Raw genomic sequence first — 21,317 nt, forward strand, 5'->3', positions numbered from 1 at the left:
CTCTGAGGGGGTCGGTACCACTGAGGTCACTGTTGCTCTGAGGGGGTCGGTACCACTGAGGTCACTGTTGCTCTGAGGGGGTCGGTACCACTGAGGTCACTGTTGCTCTGAGGGGGTCGGTACCACTGAGGTCACTGTTGCTCTGAGGGGGTCGGTACCACTGAGGTCACTGTTGCTCTGAGGGGGTCGGTACCACTGAGGTCACTGTTGCTCTGAGGGGGTCGGTACCTGTGAGATCACTGTTGCTCTGAGGGGGTCGGTATTACTGAGGTCACTGTTGCTCTGAGGGGGTCGGTACCACTGAGGTCACTGTTGCTCTGAGGGGTCGGTACCACTGAGGTCACTGTTGCTCTGAGGGGGTCGGTACCACTGAGGTCACTGTTGCTCTGAGGGGGTCGGTACCAGTGAGATCACTGTTGCTCTGAGGGGGTCGGTATTACTGAGGTCACTGTTGCTCTGAGGGGGTCGGTACCACTGAGGTCACTGTTGCTCTGAGGCAGTCAGTACCACTGAGATCACTGTTGCGCTGAGGGGGTCGGCACCACTGAGGTCACTGTTGCTCTGAGGGGTCAGTACCACTGAGGTCACTGTTGCTCTGAGGGGTCAGTACCACTGAGGTCACTGTTGCTCTGAGGGGGTCGGTACCACTGAGGTCACTGTTGCTCTGAGGGGTCGGTACCACTGAGGTCACTGTTGCTCTGAGGGGGTCGGTACCACTGAGGTCACTGTTGCTCTGAGGGGGTCGGTACCACTGAGGTCACTGTTGCTCTGAGGGGGTCGGTACCACTGAGGTCACTGTTGCTCTGAGGGGGTTGGTACCACTGAGGTCACTGTTGCTCTGAGGGGGTCGGTACCACTGAGGTCACTGTTGCTCTGAGGGGGTCGGTACCACTGAGGTCACTGTTGCTCTGAGGGGGTCGGTACCTGTGAGATCACTGTTGCTCTGAGGGGGTCGGTATTACTGAGGTCACTGTTGCTCTGAGGGGGTCGGTACCACTGAGGTCACTGTTGCTCTGAGGGGTCGGTACCACTGAGGTCACTGTTGCTCTGAGGGGGTCGGTACCACTGAGGTCACTGTTGCTCTGAGGGGGTCGGTACCAGTGAGATCACTGTTGCTCTGAGGGGGTCGGTATTACTGAGGTCACTGTTGCTCTGAGGGGGTCGGTACCACTGAGGTCACTGTTGCTCTGAGGGGTCGGTACCACTGAGGTCACTGTCCTAAGATCAATATTTATCACCTGTCATTAAAGAGGACCCCTCACCTCTCCTGATTTGTCTGTTTTGGTAACTACTTGCACCCTCCATGTAATAACATTCCTGGAGCATCTATTCTTATGACCTTATGTTGCACCATTCCTCTGTTATTCCTATTATTAGTTATGAATGACTTGCTGGCAGTTTGCAGTGAAGGTCCAGATGGGGGTGTCTCTGCCCAGCCTGACATTATTCAATCAGTGCTGTCAACTGGTAACACCCATCTGGACCTTTATTGCAGACTACTAGCGATTCGTTCATAAGTTCTAGTAGGAATAATAGAGGAATGGCACAATATAGAGTCACAAGAATTGACTCCCCAGAATTGTTATTGCATGGGAAATGCAAGTCGTTACTAAAACACACATATCCCCTTCAAGTACATGATCGCTGGGGGTCCCACCTTGGTTACCATGTTCTAGTGTTCTCTGGGTCAAGTATGAATAGGTAAATAGTGTTGATCTTGGGACAATCACTTTAATTTTTGCTGCTGTTTCTGTGCCGCTGGCCACTGGGGTTTGCCATCCATCACGTGGCCATTGCTGCCCACCAAAGTTACGTCCTTGTAGATGAGCTCTCAGGTGGGTATGTCGGTGCCACCAGGGCTGTTGGTAGACTCTGAAGAGACCTGAGGCACTGGCAGAGCAGGACACAGGCACAATGGATGGTGGTGCATGCTGGTGCCAAGGGCACAAGCGAAAGACCCGGGCACATACCTCGCACTGCCACAGTCACATGTTGTGGATCTGGATGACGTCATCACGCAGTGATAACCACCAGGCTCACCTTTGGATCTAGGGTGCAGCAACCTTTGGCACTCCACCTGCTGTGAAACTACAACACCCAGCATGCACACTTGCTCAGCTGTTCTTGTAACTCCCAAAGAAGTGAAAAGAGGATACTGGAAGTTGTAGTTTCAGAACAGCTGGAGTGCCAGAGGTTGCTGATCCCTCATCTAGAGGCTGTCATTTTGTGTTATGCTTGATCTTGCTATAAAGGGGAGTTTGTCTTCCATGACCAGGTTGCCCTATCTCATGCCAACAGATAATGCCACAAAATTGCCACCACCGCTGTGGTTATTGGATTATACTGTTTTACAGCGAAGGCTTCATGCGCTTGGCAGAGGGACTGTGTGTCCTGGAGGCTGTAAATGGCCACATGCAGTCCTTGTAGCACCATGTGCCGCCATGCAGCGCCACATTACAGAAGAAATCCTGATAGCAGCATCTGATGGAACATGCTGCAATGAATTATCCTTGATGGATTCATAGGAAAGCTGACAGGTGACATAGGTAGAGGTCTACGGGTGACAGGTCTGTCCGTTATGGAGGTTGTATGGAGGTCTCCTGTTGTCACGTCCAGCACTGGGACCCCCGCTGACTTCTATAAGCAGAAGTCTGAAGCGCTCAGCCACTTTTCCTCACTGCTGAGCGCCCTAGTGAAGACGGTCCCCTAGACCTTCTATTGAGGCCGTCTTCAGTACTGCGCTCAGCAGGGAGGAGAGACAGCGCTCGGCTGAGCGCTTCAGACTCATCATTATAGAGGAAAACAAGGCGCTCAGATCCGGGACCCCCACTAAATTTCACAGCAAGGCCACTTACCCCGCCAGTGAGGATCGCGCGCCTCTTTCCTCATTTCAGAGCGGTGTGCCATAAGCTCCTGCAGCACACTCAAACTGACCAATAACAAAGCTCCTTACTGTAAAGAGCTTTGTTATTGGTTGTTTCAGGCGGCATCGCTGCGCTGCCCGTGCCGTTCACAGCGCTCACGGCGCTGATGAATGGCAGGGAAAAGTCTAAGGAGTATTGGTATGCCTTAGACTTTTTCCAGGGAGTAAAATGGCCTGAACAAGCGTCTGTGACGCTTGTACAGGCGTTATTGCGACCTCTGTGTTAGTAGATAATAAAATACTCCGTAGGGCATTGTTCCCCAGAGAAAGATACCTAGAAACATTGTATATATGTCTTTCTTTCTCTCCAATGCATTGTAAAGGACTTAATTTGAACCACAATGACAGACTTGGAGATCCTTTGAAGTCTCTCCCAAATTCCAGAACAGAGGGTTTCCATAACACCATTGTATCAAGTCAGTTTATGAAATGTCTTCCCTCCTAGATATTCCATGATCAACTGCAAGTGGTATTACTGTACAGTATTTAAGATCTAGTTAACAGATCCCAAATATATCAACCATAGAATTCTATTGCACTATATCCCTGTGTGATGACGAACACGTGGCATGCAACAACGAAATACTCTCCACCATGTGCATGAAACATACCTGTATAATTTATCACCTTGAATATTCTCCTTCTCAGGTACAAGTGAATGGGAGCAGTACACGAGAAAGACCACTACATGGTGTACGGAGCAGTGGTGTACCAGTTATCTGTAGTTCCAGCTGAAACGGCGTCTACAGATAACAACAGATCGGTGGGAGTGCCGGGTGTTAGAACACAACCAATCCGATATCTTAGTCCCAGAAAACTCCTTTAAGTGGCTGAGCTGGGTATTTCAGCTTTATCGCATTTGCTTGAATGGGACAAAAATGGCAGTACCCAGCACAGCCCCTACTTTATTTAGGGTGTATGAGTGTGTGGATCATTGTAATCAATGCAATGACCACAGAGCTCATCGTAGTGCTGAGTCTTTTCAAACAGCTGACCATTAAAGTGTTCCTAAACTTATAACGTTTATTAAAACCTATGCTGCTCTCCTAAAACATGGCATAGATGTGAGGCAGGGTTTAGTGGAGCTGACACAGGCAGAAGAGCTTTGTGCTATGCTGAGCTCCTGCCCTGCGCCCGCTTGTTCTGCTCTGCTAAAGCCTTTAATGGTGCAGGGTCTAGCAGAGCGTAGCAAAAGGGCGCAGGGCAGAAACTCAGCATAGAACATCACTCCTCTGCCTGTGCCCACTCTGATAAAGCCTGGCATAGCACATGAGAAGCAATATAGACAAAAGCAGCAATGTGCTAAGGAGCTCCTGCGTTTAAAGCATTCAGTGCGGCAGCAAGGGAATCCGTTCTCCCATACACTGCAGGGTCAGGGTTGCCATCGAGAAAACCAAATTAGTCTTACCGGTAATTCCCTTTTCACAAAACCTCCACGACGGCACCTTACATAAAGATTATCCTGCTCCTCCTACCAGGCAGGGACAGGAAACTTCAAAAAGGACCACCTCCATGCTTACTTCAGTGTCTCCCACAGTTGGCAGGTCCTAAACTCATAATGCATACCTACAGACTTCCTTATTCGTCTTAGGCTACTTTCACACTAGCATTTTTGCTGGATCCGGCAGGGTCCAGCAAAAACGCTTCCGTTACTGATAATACAACCATCTGCATCAGTTTGAACGGATCCGGTTGTATTATCTTTAACATTTATTTAACATTGCCCAAGACGGATCCGTTTGGAATTCTATTGAAAGTCAATGGAGGACGGATCCGTTTTCTATTGTGGCAGATTGTGGCATAGAAAACAGATCCGTCCCCATTGACTTGCAATGGAGGTCATGACGGATCCGTTTTGCTCTGCATCCCAGGACGGGAAGAAAACCGCTGCGGTTTTCTCTCCGGTGTGGGAACGGAACGGAATGCATTTTGGAGCATTCCGTTCCCTTAAGTTCAGTTTTGTTCCCATTGACAATGAATGGGGACAAAACTGAAGCATTTTTTTCCGCTATTGAGCCCCCATGATGGAACTCAATACCGGAAAACTTTAACGCTAGTGTGAAACTAGCCTTACATAACCCTAATAAACCAAACTATATATATGAATTACTCTCATATATACAGTACAGACCAAAAGTTTGGACACACCTTCTCATTCAAAGAGTTTTCTTTATTTTCATGACTGTGAAGGCATCAAAACTATGAATTAACACATGTGGAATTATATACATAACAAACAAGTGTGAAACAACTGAAAATGTGTCATATTCTAGGTTCTTCAAAGTAGCCACCTTTTGCTTTGATTACTGCTTTGCACACTCTTGGCATTCTCTTGATGAGCTTCAAGAGGTAGTCCCCTGAAATGGACTTCCAACAGTCTTGAAGGAGTTCCCAGAGATGCTTAGCACTTGTTGGCCCTTTTGCCTTCACTCTGCGGTCCAGCTCACCCCAAACCATCTCGATTGGGTTCAGGTCCGGTGACTGTGGAGGCCAGGTCATCTGGCGCAGCACCCCATCACTCTCCTTCATGGTCAAATAGCCCTTACTTTCAAAGTTTTCCCAATTTTTCGGCTGACTGACTGACCTTCATTTCTTAAAGTAATGATGGCCACTCGTTTTTCTTTACTTAGCTGCTTTTTTCTTGCCATAATACAAATTATAACAGTCTATTCAGTAGGACTATCAGCTGTGTATCCACCTGACTTCTCCTCAACGCAACTGATGGTCCCAACCCCATTTATAAGGCAAGAAATCCCACTTATTAAACCTGACAGGGCACACCTGTGAAGTGAAAACCATTTCAGGGGACTACCTCTTGAAGCTCATCAAGAGAATGCCAAGAGTGTACAAAGCAGTAATCAAAGCAAAAGGTGGCTACCTTGAAGAACCTAGAATATGACATATTTTCAGTTGTTTCACACTTGTTTGTTATGTATATAATTCCACATGTGTTAATTCATAGTTTTGATGCCTTCAGTGTGAATCTACAATTTTCATAGTCATGAAAATAAAGAAAACTCTTTGAATGAGAAGGTGTGTCCAAACTTTTGGTCTGTACTGTATATAAATATGTTAGGGGGCGTACAAAAAAGCAATGTTAACTTTACTGTAGATAATCATAATGAACTATAAAATAGAGTCCAAATATATATGGGAGGGAAGAGGTATGCAAAGATTAGTAGGAATTGTGATATACCTATAAAAGCTAACCACTTATATCTCAGTCTGCAGAAAATATTTTTGAAAAAAATGTAAACATATTTCATATAGAAACATGTAAACATAGAAGACAGTACAAAGCACTTATCTCTGTGCCGCTGATTGCAAGAAGTAATAGTCATGAAAATAAAGAAAACTCTTTGAATGAGAAGGTGTGTCCAAACTTTTGGTCTGGGGGGCGTGGCTTGCTCATGGCGGAGTAGGACGCAGGACAGTGAAGCTCTCCCGCCATCTCCGCTTGAAAAGCTATTTTTACCTACATTCCTGCTTACTCACGTCTCCTGATGGGTCGTAGGACTGCCAAGGGGTTACAGGAGCCTGCACAACAGCCGGAGGGGTCCGGAATTCAGAAGTTTTTTGGATCCCAGTCGAGTGGCACAGGGCCGGCAGAGGCGCCCAAGATGGCGACCGGAAAGAATGTGCCTGCGACCGCTGGTAACTCGAGCCCGCCACATGAGGACAGAGAGCCGGAAAGCCCGGTGACCGTTACTACGGACGGCGAATGGGATATCCGCACGTTTTTGCAGGCTCTCCCTACCAAAGATGATTTAGCCCACTCGGTGCAGAGGCTAGAGCAGACATATATCGCTCAGAAATGGAGACCCTGAAAGGGGAAATCAAACACTTGGGCACCAGAGTCGAGGCTGCTGAAAAGACACAGGAGTCCTTTCAAGACCAGCTGGATGATCAGCACAAGGTACTATCGGCGCATACACAGCAGATCAGCCACCTTCTTTCACATGTGGATGATCTAGAGAACCGCCATCGCAGAAATAACCTGCGGATCCGTGGAGTGGCGGAATCAATATCCACGTCTGAATTAGAGGCAACGATCCAGACCTTTTTTAGCACACTGCTGGGGGAATCGGCGCAGCTACCGGTGGAGTTGGATCGCCTGCACAGGGCCTTGGGGCCTAAATCTATGGATGTTTCCAGACCAAGGGACATTGTGTGCCGTGTGCATTTTTTTAAAGTAAAAGAGGAGATATTAAAAGCAGCTAGGCAAGCGGACACTCTGGAACTCGGAGGCTCTGCGGTACAGATCTTGCCGGACCTCTCTAGACGTACTCTTCAGCTTAGAAGGGCGGTGAAGCCTCTACTCGCCTTACTCAAAGAGAGAGAGATACCATATAGATGGGGCTTCCCCTTCCAACTGCATGTTAGGAGAGATGGAAGATCAGCGATTTTCAGAGATCCGGAGGACCTTCCCAAGTTTCTGGAGACTTTGTCGCTCCCACGTGTTTCATTACCGGATTGGCCGATGGTTATGGAGCCTGCGCCTAGGCCACAAAGAGAAAGATGGTCGGAGGTTTCCCCAAGGGCTTCTAGGCAAAGAAAGTCACCATGAAGATAGTCTGACTAACCTTGGGGTCACTTATCTTGTTACAGTGGTCATATAGTGGACCACTTATGTGAATCATAACCTGCCCCATACTACTGTGGTTATAGCCGATAGGCTTCCCTGTTAAGTTAGCACATATTCTGTGCAGTTGGTTCAGGATAGTATGGGGGATGAAGGTTATTATGTTATGGTATACGATGTTTTCCAGAGAGTTCCAGCAAGGAATTGGATGGGCCGTAAGGGCCTTTATAGTTCATATAATGCAGGATGTATTTTAGCATTATTACTAAGTTTAGCTTTTCTTTAAATTGTCAGATGATAATATCAGATGGAGATGGGGGGGGAGGGCCTGCTCTGTCATCTTGGGCTTCCTCTTCTCCCTAAGAGGTGTGGGTGGAGGATGGTTGTTTTATTCCACTACCTAATGTTAACTACAAGAAATGTCATTTTTGTCGCTCCATATTGTAGGGGCTTATTTGTTATATGTAATGTTTGTATGTCCCCCCTGTTGTGTCTTGTCTCCCTTAGGGCAGTGGTTCTGCCTTTATATGTTAGGTATCCAGTAACTTTCATAAGCATATCATACAATAGCTATGGCATCCATTAAAGTATGCTCCTATAATGTCAACGGGCTAAACGAACCGGTCAAGAGAAATCAAGTACTATATAGTCTACATAAACAGAAAGTGGGTATAGCCCTCCTGCAAGAGACCCATTTTAAAGAAGGTCACATCCCCTCATGTAAAAACAGGTACTTCACCACATGGGCTCATAGTACATATGCTGAATCTAAATCAAGGGGGGTTGCCATAGCTATACATAAAAATGTACCATGCACTGTGCTGGATACCCGCCGAGACGATCAAGGTCGTTACTTGTTCCTGAAAGTTAATATTGCCTCTAGAGTATTGATTATTGCTAATATATATTGTCCCAACACAGGTCAGAGTGGCTTCGCGAATTTGGCCTTTGCCGCATTGGAGGACTTTGCGGATGGTGTAAAGATTATCCTAGGTGGTGACATTAATCTCCCTCTTGAGGCTAAATTGGATACGTCCTCAGGTGAGTCCTCTACTTCTCCTGGGGCAGCCCGTGGTTTCCAGAGACACTTACATGCACTGCGTTTAGTTGATGTGTGGAGAATACTGCACCCGTCAGGGAAGGACTTCACATTTTTTTCTATGACACATAACTCATATCACCGCCTGGACTACGTGTTCATTTCACATGAACTATTAGATCTACATCCGACTGCGGCGATAGAACCTATCCTCTTCTCTGACCATTCAATGACCTGGGTAGCTTTAGACCTAGGGGATCCCACTTGTTCAAGGAGCTCTTGGAAATTGAATGATAACGTATTGAAAGACAGTGTGTGTGTGGCTGACATTAAAAAAGTAATTGAGGAATTTGTGGAGGTTCACAAGGAGGACTCCTCCAGGTCCACTATTAAATGGGAGGCGCTTAAGTGTGTGATCAGAGGTCGTCTGATTTCCCACGCGTCCCGACTCAAGAAAATGAGGGCCGCTAAGATTATTGATCTTTTGAGGAAGGTAGCGGATCTGGAGAAGTCCCATAAGAGCAGTCTGGATCTTGGAGTGTTTCAGGAGCTCTGCGACACTAGAAGTGCGTTGCGGAAACTCATTGACCAGAAATATTTGGGGGCCAGGGACAAATTGAAGAGTTTGTTCTACGGCTTAGGTGATAAGAGTGGTAGACTCCTGGCGAGGGCGTTGAGACCACGCACGGCTTCCGGGTATATTCCCTCTCTCAACTGTAGAGTAGGGGGGAAGGTCCATGCTACGGAGGACATTCTGAGGGAGTTTCGGGCCTATTATGAGGAGCTTTATAGCTTAAAAGGGAAATATGCTGATTTAGCCTCTGAACTTAAAGCCCAAAAAATAAGACAGTACCTGAATGAGCTAAAGGGACCTAAACTCTCATCTATAGATAGTTTGGACTTAGAGAGGGAGGTGACGGATCAGGAGATAAAGGGGGTGGTGAAGTCATTGGAGGTAGGCAAGTGCCCAGGCCCTGACGGGTTCACACCTCGTTTTTATAAAAAGTTTTTGACGGAGATATTAGGGCCTCTGAAGGATATGTGCAATTCTCTAGATCAGGGGGATGTGTTTCCGGCGCAGGCAGTTACGGCACACATATGTGTCATCCCTAAGCCGGGGAGGGACCCCCTGGCCTGTTGTAATTACCGGCCGATTTCTTTAATCAACGTGGATGTGAAAATCTACGCGAAAATACTGGCAAATAGGCTAAGGGGGCATATTCCTTCCCTGGTTTCGGCAGATCAAGTGGGGTTTGTGCCCGGCAGGGAAGCTAGGGACAATACCATCAGATCCTTGGCTCATATCGCAAAGGCTAGAGCTGACAGATCGCCTTTGTGCCTTCTCTCAGTCGACGCGGAAAAAGCATTTGACCGCGTCGACTGGGATTTCCTCAGGGAGACCTTGTTGGCGTTTGGGCTGGGCCCTAATATGTTGCTCAGAATAATGGCGCTCTACAATAAACCACGAGCTCAGGTGAGAGTAAATGGCGCATTGTCTTCCTCTTTTGAGATACACAATGGGACTCGCCAGGGGTGTCCGCTATCGCCATTACTATATATTCTGGTCATGGAGTTTCTGGCAAGGGCACTGAGAGCTAATGCTTCAATTAGAGGTATGTGTTTTGGTGCATTAGAATCTAAAATCGCAATATATGCAGACGACTTACTGATATACTGTACAGATCCAGTTGTTAGCTTACCAAATATTACTAAAGAATTCTCTATATTTGGAGACTTGAGTAATTTTAAGGTGAACTTCCACAAATCTGAGATATTGAATGTCACGGTTCCACACACCACAATGGAGGCTTTGAAACAAGCCTTTCCATTTCAATGGAAGACAGATCACATTTCATACCTGGGGGTGTCCATCCCTACCCGTTTAGAGGACTTATATCAGCTAAATTTCTCTACGTTAATAGAGGAGATTAGGAAGGATCTGGCGGTCTGGAAGGGATTACCCGTCATGGTTTGGCAGAATACACGCGTTAAAAATGAATGTACTCCCTAGGATTCTTTATGTTCTCAGGACTATTCCCATCCCGTTGCCAGGCGTGTTCTTCAGGACCATAAGATCCTTGTTTATAAACTTTATTTGGGCCGGTTCTACTCCTAGGTTGGGGATCAAGTTCCTCTTTAGGACTAAGGATAGGGGCGGAGTTGGGGTCCCTGATATTAAATTATACCATAGAGCGGCAGTTCTGGCATACATATTAGACTGGTTTCACAACAGCTCCAGCAAAAGGTGGGTTGGATTTGAGAGGAGCGAGATGGAAGTCCCCCCTCAAAATCTTTTGTGGATACCAAAAAGTTTGCGTGGCAAGGTAATCCCGACCATTACAGCTGGGGTACTACAGGTGTGGGACAGATGTGCGGCTGCACTCGGTTGCTCATCTTTCCCGAGCCCTATGACATCGATATTTGATAATCCAGCTTTTCCGCTGTGTAAGGGTAGGAGAGAAATACTGGGTTATCGTAGAGAGGATGGACTTAGGGTTCGACAATTGATCTCGGGAACCTCTATCCGTACTTTAGATGACTTGCCGGGGTGTAGGAATAGAGGGGCGTGGATTTTATATAGAGGACTGAGAAATTACATACTATCCTTAGGTCCGACGGAAGCCCTGGCTAGGGATCTGACCCCCTTTGAAGCAGTGTGTTCACAGTCATCTCCTCCTGCGCATTTGGTGTCTCTGGTGTACGGGCTGCTACAGGAGAATGCTGGACCGGCCTTTTCCTTGCCTTATGTTCGGGCTTGGGAGAAGGAAATGGGAAAAGTGTTCTCTAAGGAACAATGGGAGAAATCATTTGTATTATCTCACAAGTCCTCCATATGCTGTGGGGTGCAAGAAAAGAATTTTAAAATACTTTCTAGATGGTATAGGACCCCTGCTATTTTGCATTCCTTTTTCCCGGAGTGCTCTGACCTGTGTTGGAGATGTTTGGAGGAGGTGGGTACAATGTCCCATATCTGGTGGCGGTGTAAGAAAATTGTTCCCTTTTGGTCGGCCCTGAATGAATTGTACAACAGTGTGGTGGGTACGACATATGTTTGGACCCCGGAGGAAGCTTTGTTATCAATGTTTGCCAGTCCCACTCTGGTAGTCAAAAAAGGCCTCCTGAGATTTTTCATGCAGGCGGCTCGTTTGGTGTTGCCTAGACATTGGAAGTCACAGGACGCGCCGAAGATGTCAGAATGGCTAGAGACGTTTGAGAACTTACGTAGAATGGAGGAATTGATAGCAGAGGATGCGGGACTAGACCAGAAATACTTGAAAGTGTGGATGCCATGGATTTTGTTTAAAGGGTCTCAGGGATTTTCTGAATGGATGAATCGGTACAGTGTGTCTCCGGTTGTATAAGACTGTAGATGCTTGCTTTTATGGAAGATACCTAGTAGTTTGTCTTTTTCCTTTTGTGTCTATCTGTGTTGTCTGTGTTTGTCTCCCCCGTTTGTCTCGTTTCATGTTTATGCATAGGCTTTTGGAAACACTCTTTGTTGTGAATCCTACAGATGCAAGGTTTACTTGCTTAAGTTCTGTAACCTACTGATGTCATTTTAAATATGATGTGTTTCTCGCATTGTACTGATTCATGTTGTTACATTTTTTTTTTATGCCTAAATAAAATAATTGAACAACAAACTTTTGGTCTGTACTGTATAACTCCACCCAGTTGAACCTAAAGCTTTCTGCTTTTACTCTATGTAAGGTGCCGTCATAGAGATTTTGCGAAAAGGGAATTACCGGTAAGACTAATTCAGTTTTTACCCTCACCTCCATGACGGCACCTTACATAGAGATCTACCAGATAATCAATAACTAGGGTGGGACAATAGAATCTCCATTCTATAATATTTGACAAAGGTGTGAGGATTAGACGCTGCCTGACATATCTGTTCCAAGGAAGCTGAGCCTTAAGACTAGAAGGAGGATCTTTCCCCATAATCTTATAAGACTTACAAATAGCTGATCTCGGCCACCTAGCAATGGTAGCTTTAATGGCTTTGAACCCCTTCCTATTCCCTAAGAACTGAATGAACAGGTTGTCAGAATTTCTCCAGGACTTAGTAACAGACAAGTACTGGAGAATACATCTTCTTACATCCAACTTGTGAAAAACTTTTTCTTTTTCAGATTTAGGATTTTCACAGAAAGAAAGAAGAACATCCTCCATTCTGTGAAACTCCGATACAACTTTAGGAAGAAAATTATTTTTTAATCTTAAAATTATTCTATCTTCTTTCACAATCAGGAAAGGTTCTCTGATCGAAAAACTTGGATCTCATTAACCCTCTTAGCAGTGGTTGTGGCAACTAAAAAAACAGCTTTAAGTGTCAAATGTCTAATGCTGCGAGCTGCGATCTCTGCGTCCGGCCGGGAGCTCCTCCTACTGGTAAGTGACATGAACTGTCACTTACCAGTAGGAGGAGCTCCCGGCCGGACGCAGAGATCGCAGCTCGCAGGTAAGTATAATGGTTCTACAAATTGCTAAGTAACCATGGCAACCGGGACAGCAGTAGCGTCCTGGTTGCCATGGTTACCGATCGGAGCCCCAGCGATTAAACTGGGACTCCGATCGGTACTCTCCGCTGCCACCAATGATAGGGGGGGAGATTTTAATTAGGAGGGGGAGGGAGGGGAGAGGGCCCACTGGCCACCAACGAGTTAACTACAGGGGAGGGAGGGGGGGCCCACTGGCCACCAACGAGTTAACTACAGGGGAGGGAGGGGGGACCACTGGCCACCAACGAGTTAACTACAGGGGAGGGGGGGGGGCGGCCGCACTGGCCACCAATGTGTTAACTACAGGGGGGGGGGGGCTGCCCCCTGCTGCCTGGCAGCACCTGCCAGGCAGCAGGGGGCAGTCATGTACACAGTTATTTTAGTATATTCTAACCTGAAGCGTCCCCATCACCAAGGGAACGCCTCTGTGTTAGAATATACTGTCGGATTTGAGTTTCACGATGTAACTCAAATCCGACGGTATATTCTAACATAGAGGCGTTCCCATGGTGATGGGGACGCTTCAAGTTAAAATATACCATCGGATTGGAGAAAACTCAGATCCTATGGTATATTAACTCCTGACTTTACATTGAAAGTCAATGGGGGACGGATCCGTTTGAAATTGCACCATATTGTGTCAACGTCAAACGGATCCGTCCCCATTGACTTGCATTGTAATTCAGGACGGATCCGTTTGGCTCCGCACGGCCAGGCGGACACCAAAACGACTTTTTTTTCATGTCCGTGGATCCTCCAAAAATCAAGGAAGACCCACGGACGAAAAAACGGTCACGGATCACGGAAAAACGGGACCTGTTTTTGCGGACCGCAAAAAAATACGGTCGTGTGCAGGAGGCCTTAGGGAAATTTTCTTTTTTTTTTTTGGACAACTTATCCCTAAATAGAGAGAGACACAGACAGCCAACATTTTTTACTGGCAAATTGGAAAGCCATAATTAATGATAAATAATACATGTCTATTGCTCAATATTCTAATAAAAAGTAATTACCAGCATTTACTGTGAGCTGTAAAATGATGATAACTATCTAGTCAAGAACCACCAGCTTCAAAAAAATCACAGACACATCTATTTTTTTCCCAGACACAGAAAAAAGCCACCTATTCTTACAGACTGTCCAGAAATGTCTGGATGGTTGGCAACCCTCGCTATAGCCACCTGAACTTTAGGTGTCTATATCACATGAAAAGCAAAAAAAAATAGAAAAAATCATTATAGGGCATTTACAGTAAGTTTTAATAAACTTTGGGGGTCCTTTATTAAACAGAAATACGCCTATATTAGATGTATTACTGGCACAGATTCCAGTGTGAAGGTCCTTTGCGCCACAATCTGAAACTTCTCCCTGCTCACGCCAGGTCTAAAAAAGTGTCCGTGACGTGGGTGGGGTGGGGTAGGGTTAGGGATGGGCTGGCAGGCCCGTCTCATTTACCATTTTCTACACCTAGTTATAAAATGGTCTAATGTAAGACAGCTAGGAAGAAGCAGCGGTGGATCCACAGAAGTTATGTAGAGGCTGGCGCCTCTACAGACCTCCGGCGGATCCACCACCAGTGCAGGGCTTTATTAAGACTGGCGTCTAAAATACCGGTCTTAATAAATGTGTCCCTTTTTTTCTAAGTTTAGGTACACTTTAAGGAACCTCCACCGATCTAAGAATGACGACCTATCCTGAGGATAGCTAATTAATATTTATATCCAGGAAAACCCCAGTGATGCTAAAGCACTGAGCATGATGTAATATTCAGTGAATCTAGGGTTTTCTGCCTTACACATAAAACCTGTTTGTGTTATTATACCAGTCCACTTACTGTAACAAGCCCTCTCCTGTAAGGTATGCAAGTCACAAGACCTTCCCACACAAAACTATACAAATGGTCAAACCTTCTGCTAGCATGACAATCATAGCTTTTAACTTTAACCCCTTCAGGACCCTGGCATCTTCCTTTTTCGTCTTTAACTCCATATTTTCCCGGAGCCATAACTTTTTTGTTTTTCCGTTCACACAGCTGTATGAGAGCATGTCTTTTGCGGGACAAGTTATACTTTCTAATGGCAACATTTAATATTACATCCAGTGTAGTAGGAAGCTGAAAACAAGTCCAAATAGGGTGAAATTGGAAAAACAACACAATTCCACCATAGTTTTAAGGCATTCCCTATGCCAGGGGTACTCAACTAGTTTTATTAAAGGTCCACATACCAGGGTCTGCAGTCAGGTGAAGGTCCGAGCTGAACGCCAACAGTAAAGATGCCATGCGATCATGTGATACATGCGCGTGGGGCGCTCTGACGTTATAGTGGAGCGCCCCGGGTAAGTCCCAGAATTAGTAATGGCCACATTAGTGCCCCAGTAAGAGTATTGCCCCCATTAGTGCCCCCCTTCTCTGCTTTTGCAAAAAAAAAAAAAAATTTGCATTCACCTGGCTGCGGTGAACATTCGCTGCTGACTGCACGCTCAGGACCGGTGCTCTAACGTGATGGCGTCTTGTAGGTCCTGTCCTGAGCTTCTAGTCAGCAGGGAGTGTTCTCCACAGCGTGAGCAAATGGAGGTGGAGGTACCGTAATACAGTGTTTCCCAACCAGTGTGCCTCCAGCTGTTGCAAAACTACAACTCCCAGCATGCCCGCACAGCCAAAGGCTGTCCAGGCATTCTGGGAGTTGTAGTTTTGCAACAGCTGGAGGCACACTGGTTGGGAAACACTGCCGTAATATATATATTTTTTTACTAGCACAAGTAGCGGTGGAGGTAAAGGCTGTACTAATGGGCGTTCCATGATGGAAGCGCTCATTAGTAAGGGTACTTTCACACTTGCAGCAGGACGGATCCGACAGGCTGCTCACCCCGTCAGATCCATCTTGCCACTACTTCGCCGTGCCGCTGCTCTGTGCCCATCGACTATAATGGGGATGGGGGCAGAGTTATGGCGCAGCACGGTGAGAGGCCGCCAGACTAAAAGTACTACATGTCCGACTTTTTCGTCTGGCGGCCCCCTCAATATAATAAACATTGGTGGCGCAGTGCGCCCCCCTCAAAATAATAAACATTGGTGGCGCAGTGCGCCCCCCCATCACCCCAGTATAATAAACATTGGTGGCGCAGTGCGCCCCCCATCACCCCGATATAATAAACATTGGTGGCGCAGTGCGCCCCCCCTCAATATAATAAACATTGGTGGCGCAGTGCGCCCCCCCTCAAAATAATAAACATTGGTGGCGCAGTGCGCCCCCCCATCACCCCAGTATAATAAACATTGGTGGCGCAGTGCGCCCCCTCTCAATATAATAAACATTGGTGGCGCAGTGTGCCCCCCAATATAATAAACATTGGTGGCGCAGTGTGCCCCCCAATATAATAAACATTGGTGGCGCAGTGCGCCCCCCCTCAAAATAATAAACATTGGTGGCGCAGTGCGCCCCCCTCAAAATAATAAACATTGGTGGCGCAGTGCCCCCCCCCTCAAAATAATAAACATTGGTGGCGCAGTGCGCCCCCCCATCACCCCAGTATAATAAACATTGGTGGCGCAGTGCGCCCCCCCATCACCCCAGTATAATAAACATTGGTGGCGCAGTGCGCCCCCCCCAATATAATAAACATTGGTGGCGCAGTGGGCAGTGCCAATGAGGGTTAAAAAATAATTTACTCACCTCCTCCAGTTGATCGCGTAACTGCCGGTCTCCAGTTCTTACTTCTTTCTTCAGGACCTGTGGTGACATCACTGAGCTCATCACATGATCCATCACCATGGTAATGGGCCATGTGATGAGCTCAGTGACGTCACCACAGGTCCTGAAGAAAGAAGTAAGAACTGGAGACCGGCAGTTACGCGATCAACTGGAGGAGGTGAGTTAATTTTCTTTTATTATTTTTAACCCTCATTGGCACTTCCCACTGAGCCACCAATGTTTATTATAATGGGGAAGGGGGGGGGGGGGTGCACTGCGCCACCAATGTTTCTTATACTGGGGGGGGGGGGCGCACTGCGCCACCAATGTTTCTTATACTAGGGGGGGGGCGCACTGCGCCACCAATGTTTCTTATACTAGGGGGGGGGCGCACTGCGCCACCAATGTTTCTTATACTAGGGGGGGGGGGGCGCACTGTGCCACCAATGTTTCTTATACTGGGGGGGGGGGGCGCACTGTGCCACCAACGTTTCTTATACAAATACAGGAGGCGGGTGCTGGAATCAAATAGCCGGCACCCGACCTTTGTGACAGGGGGCTGCGATCAGCTACAATTAACCCCTCAGGTACCGCACCTGAAGGGTTAACTCAACTGCAGCTGATCGCAGCTCCCTGTCACAGAGGTCGGGTGCCGGCTATTTGATTCCAGCACCCGCCTCCTGTATTTGTAATACAGGTCAGTTTTCTTCATTGGTGGCGCAGTGGCCACAGCCCCTCCCCTCCTCCTCCTGCCTCTTCTTATTGGCAGCGGCGGGGACAGCAGCAGCACAGGGGGGAGGGAGAGACTCCTCCTGCGCTGCTGAGAACTATCAGCTCCTGTGCCCCGCCGCTGTATTGAGCAGAGCTGCCAGAGTGTGCAGGAGGAGGAGCGCTACATGTGGAGCCCTGTCTCACTGCGCTGTGGGACAGGTGGAAGTGCGCCGGTAAGCTCCTCCTCCTGCACGGCACAGTGTGCAGGAGAGGAGCAGCGCTCTGAAGGATGGCCGGGGTCCGGACAACTGGCGGCCGCGGTCCGTATTTGGACCGCGGTCCGCCAGTTGAGTACCCCTGCCCTATGCAGTAAAGCTGACCTGTTACCTTCATTATCCAGGTCAGTACCATTACAGCGATAGCACATTTATATTGTTTTTCTTGTGTTTTAATTAGGGCTGCAGCTAACGATTATTTGAATAATCGATTAGTTGTCGATAATTTCATCGATTAATCGGGAAAAAACACCAAAATGACAAAAAAAGGGGTTTATATGATTTTACTTGAAATATTATGTTCAAACGCCATATTAAAACAAATTGTGGATGCCACTGTGGATGGCACTGTTATGGGGGATCTGTGGATGGCGCTGTTATGCGAGGGGGGTCTGTGGATGGCGCTGTTATGCGAGGGGGGGTCTGTGGATGGCGCTGTTATGGGGGGGATCTGTGGATGGCACTGTTATGGACGATCTGTGGATGGCACTGTTATGGACGATCTGTGGATGGCACTGTTATGGGGGATCTGTGGATGGCACTGTTATGGGGGATCTGTGGATGGCACTGTTATGGGGGATCTGTGGATGGCACTGTTATGGGGGATCTGTGGATGGCACTGTTATGGGGGATCTGTGGATGGCACTGTTATGGGGGATCTGTGGATGGCACTGTTATGGGGGATCTGTGGATGGCACTGTTATGGGGGATCTGTGGATGGCACTGTTATGGGGATCTGTGGATGGCATTGTTATGGAGGGGATCTGTGGATGGCACTGCTATGGGGGTTCTGTGGATGGCGCTGTTATGGGAGGGGGGTCTGTGGATGGCGCTGTTATGGGGGGGGAATCTATGGATGACACTATTATGGGGGATCTGTGGATGGCGCTGTTATGGGGGGGGATCTGTGGATGGCACTGTTATGGGGATCTGTGGATGGCATTGTTATGGAGGGGATCTGTGGATGGCACTGTTGTGGAGGGGATCTGTGGATGGCACTGTTATGGGGAGGGGGATCTGTGGATGGCACTGTTATGGGGAGGGGGATCTGTGGATGGCACTGTTATGAGGAGGGGAATCTGTGGATGGCACTGTTATGGGTAGGGGGATCTGTGGATGGCACTGTTATGGGGAGGGGGATATGTGGATGGCACTGTTATGGGAGGGGGATCTGTACACTGTTATGGGGAGGGGGATCTGTGGATGGCACTGTTATGGGAAGGGGGATCTATGCACTGTTATGGGGAGGGGGATATGTGGATGGCACTGTTATGGGGAGGGGGATCTGTACACTGTTATGGGGAGGGGGATCTGTGGATGGCATTGTTATGGGTAGGGGTATCTGTGCACTGTTATGGGAGGGGGATCTGTGGATGACACTGATATGGGGGGATCTATAGATGACATAGCATCTTATGCTATATGTGTCATCCACAGATCCCCCTCCCCATAACAGTGCACAGAGCCCCCTCCCCATAACAGTGCACAGATCCCCCTCCCATAACAGTGCCATCCACAGATCCCCCTCCCCATAACAGCCCCCGGCCCCGCTGCTCACAGCAGTAACTTTTACTCAGCGCATCTTTATTACCTTACAATGAAGCTTCGGTAACAGGCAGAGCGGGCGGCAGCGTAACGTCACTCACTAACGTCACTCACTCACTGGATTTGTCGACAACGAATCCCGTTATTGAATATTATCGATAAAGTCGATTAATCGTTGCAGCCCTAGCCTTAAATAGGTTGTGCAAGAATGTGGGGAACACCCCCCTCACGTGGCCAGATCTATAAAAGGAAGCTCAGGCTTTGTTCACATTTCCGTCAAGATCCGTCAGGCCGTGCCAGCACAGAGCACATAAATGCCGGTTTTGGCTAGACAAAAAACGTTGCATGTTTATTTGCCCGGACTGGCATTTGCACTGACTCCACAGCCCAGGATCAAACGTCTGACATAGGGCAGTGCCGCTAATAAGATGGTATGTCATATGGTTTATGTATGACGGTACCCTGGTGCAGGAACTATGACCATGGTATTGGCATCAAAGGGAAACTTTCTCTTCATTCAGGGCTCATGCACGCAAACGCATTTTCTTTCCGTGTCCATTCCGGGATTTTTTTGCGGATTGTATGTGGTACCATTCATTTCAATGGGTCCGCAAAAAAATGGAAGTTACTCCGTGTGCATTCCATTTCCGTATGTCTGTTCCGGAAAAAAATAGAACATAACGGACAAGGATAGTACTGTTCTATTAGGGGCCTGCTGTTCCGTATTTTTTGCGGACCTCAGAATATATACGGTCGTGTGCATGAGCCCTTAGGGTCCATTCACACGTCAGTATTTTGTAATCTGCATCTGTTCTGCAAATGCGGACCCATTCATTTCAATGGCCCCGCAAAAAAAGCGGACAGCACTCAGTGTGCTGTCCGCATCCGTTGGTACGTTCCGTTACCTGATCAAAACTAGAACGTGTACAGGCAGCCTAACAAAAGCAAGAGATAATGATACCACTAAAAGTAGAAATAATACTAACAAGAAACAATACTAATGCCATTAACCCCTTCCCGACCAGCACTGTACTAGTACGGCGCTGGCCTGGTCTTTGAAGATGCAGATGTTTATCACCGGGCACACTTCAGATGTGGTGGTCAATCTTGACCACGGCATCCAAGATCACAAAAACCCGGAAGCACGCGCTTCCGGTAATGCTCTGACTCCCTCCAGCGGCGATCGGAGGAGTCGGAGCTTGTATGCAGCAGCCCCTGTCATAGAGAATGACAGGAGGCTGCTGCATAGTGTTTCTTTGTCTGCAGCAGGGCTCCATAGGAAACTAGTACATCTCTCATGTTCGAAACGCATTAACAAGAGGGGGAAGTGGAGATATTGTTCACTGAATGTATTCTTAAGGAACACGAATAAAGACCAAAGCGACTTGAAAGAATCGGTTCGTGCTGGACGATTTTTTTTTGGCTACATTTCTCATAGACTCCAGTGCTAATACATTGGAGTCTATGAGAATAGCAATCTAATGATTGCTGGTTATACTTTCCTATGGGAACCATAAAAAACTGTAAAATAAAAGAATTTAGTTTTTAAAAAATAAAAATTCTAATCACCACCCTTTCCCCAAAATAAAAAAACAAAAAAAAATACACATCATGCCATTTGTCACATGTGAAAACAGCCGCTCTATAAAAATATTTTCCCCATACAGAAACTGGCGAAATGGGAAAAAAAACAACTCAAAATGGCCATTTTACCTTTTTTGGTCGCTTCACTTCCCACAAAAAAATTAAAAGTGATATGTGGCATATAAAACAGCAGAATGTCAGCATCCTGGTAAGGGTCTGGCTACACTGTCCGGTTTTCTGATGCAGTTTTTTTAAAAACTCGTACACACCCCAGAATGGTATCAATGAAAAGTACAGATCACCCTGCAAAGAAGTAGCCTTCACAGAGCTCCATACAGGGGTCAGAACACGGCGACGAGAAAATAACGCTGATTTTATTTCGAGGCTTTTATTATTTTATCACTATCAAAAACCTACACATATAAGGTATCGCCGGATTGTACAGACCGGGAAAACTAAAG

At 47.2% G+C, this 21,317-nt stretch overlaps 1 protein-coding gene across 2 annotated transcripts in view; it reads right to left on the bottom strand.

The window, feature by feature from the left end:
- Positions 1 to 21,317, bottom strand: part of ALPK1 (alpha kinase 1) — a 172,850-nt gene that overhangs the window by 150,924 nt on the left and 609 nt on the right. The gene's annotated exons all lie outside the window — the stretch shown is intronic.

The sequence above is a fragment of the Bufo bufo genome, chromosome 2 (genome assembly GCF_905171765.1).
Source record: "Bufo bufo chromosome 2, aBufBuf1.1, whole genome shotgun sequence".
Taxonomy (NCBI): Eukaryota; Metazoa; Chordata; class Amphibia; order Anura; family Bufonidae; genus Bufo; species Bufo bufo.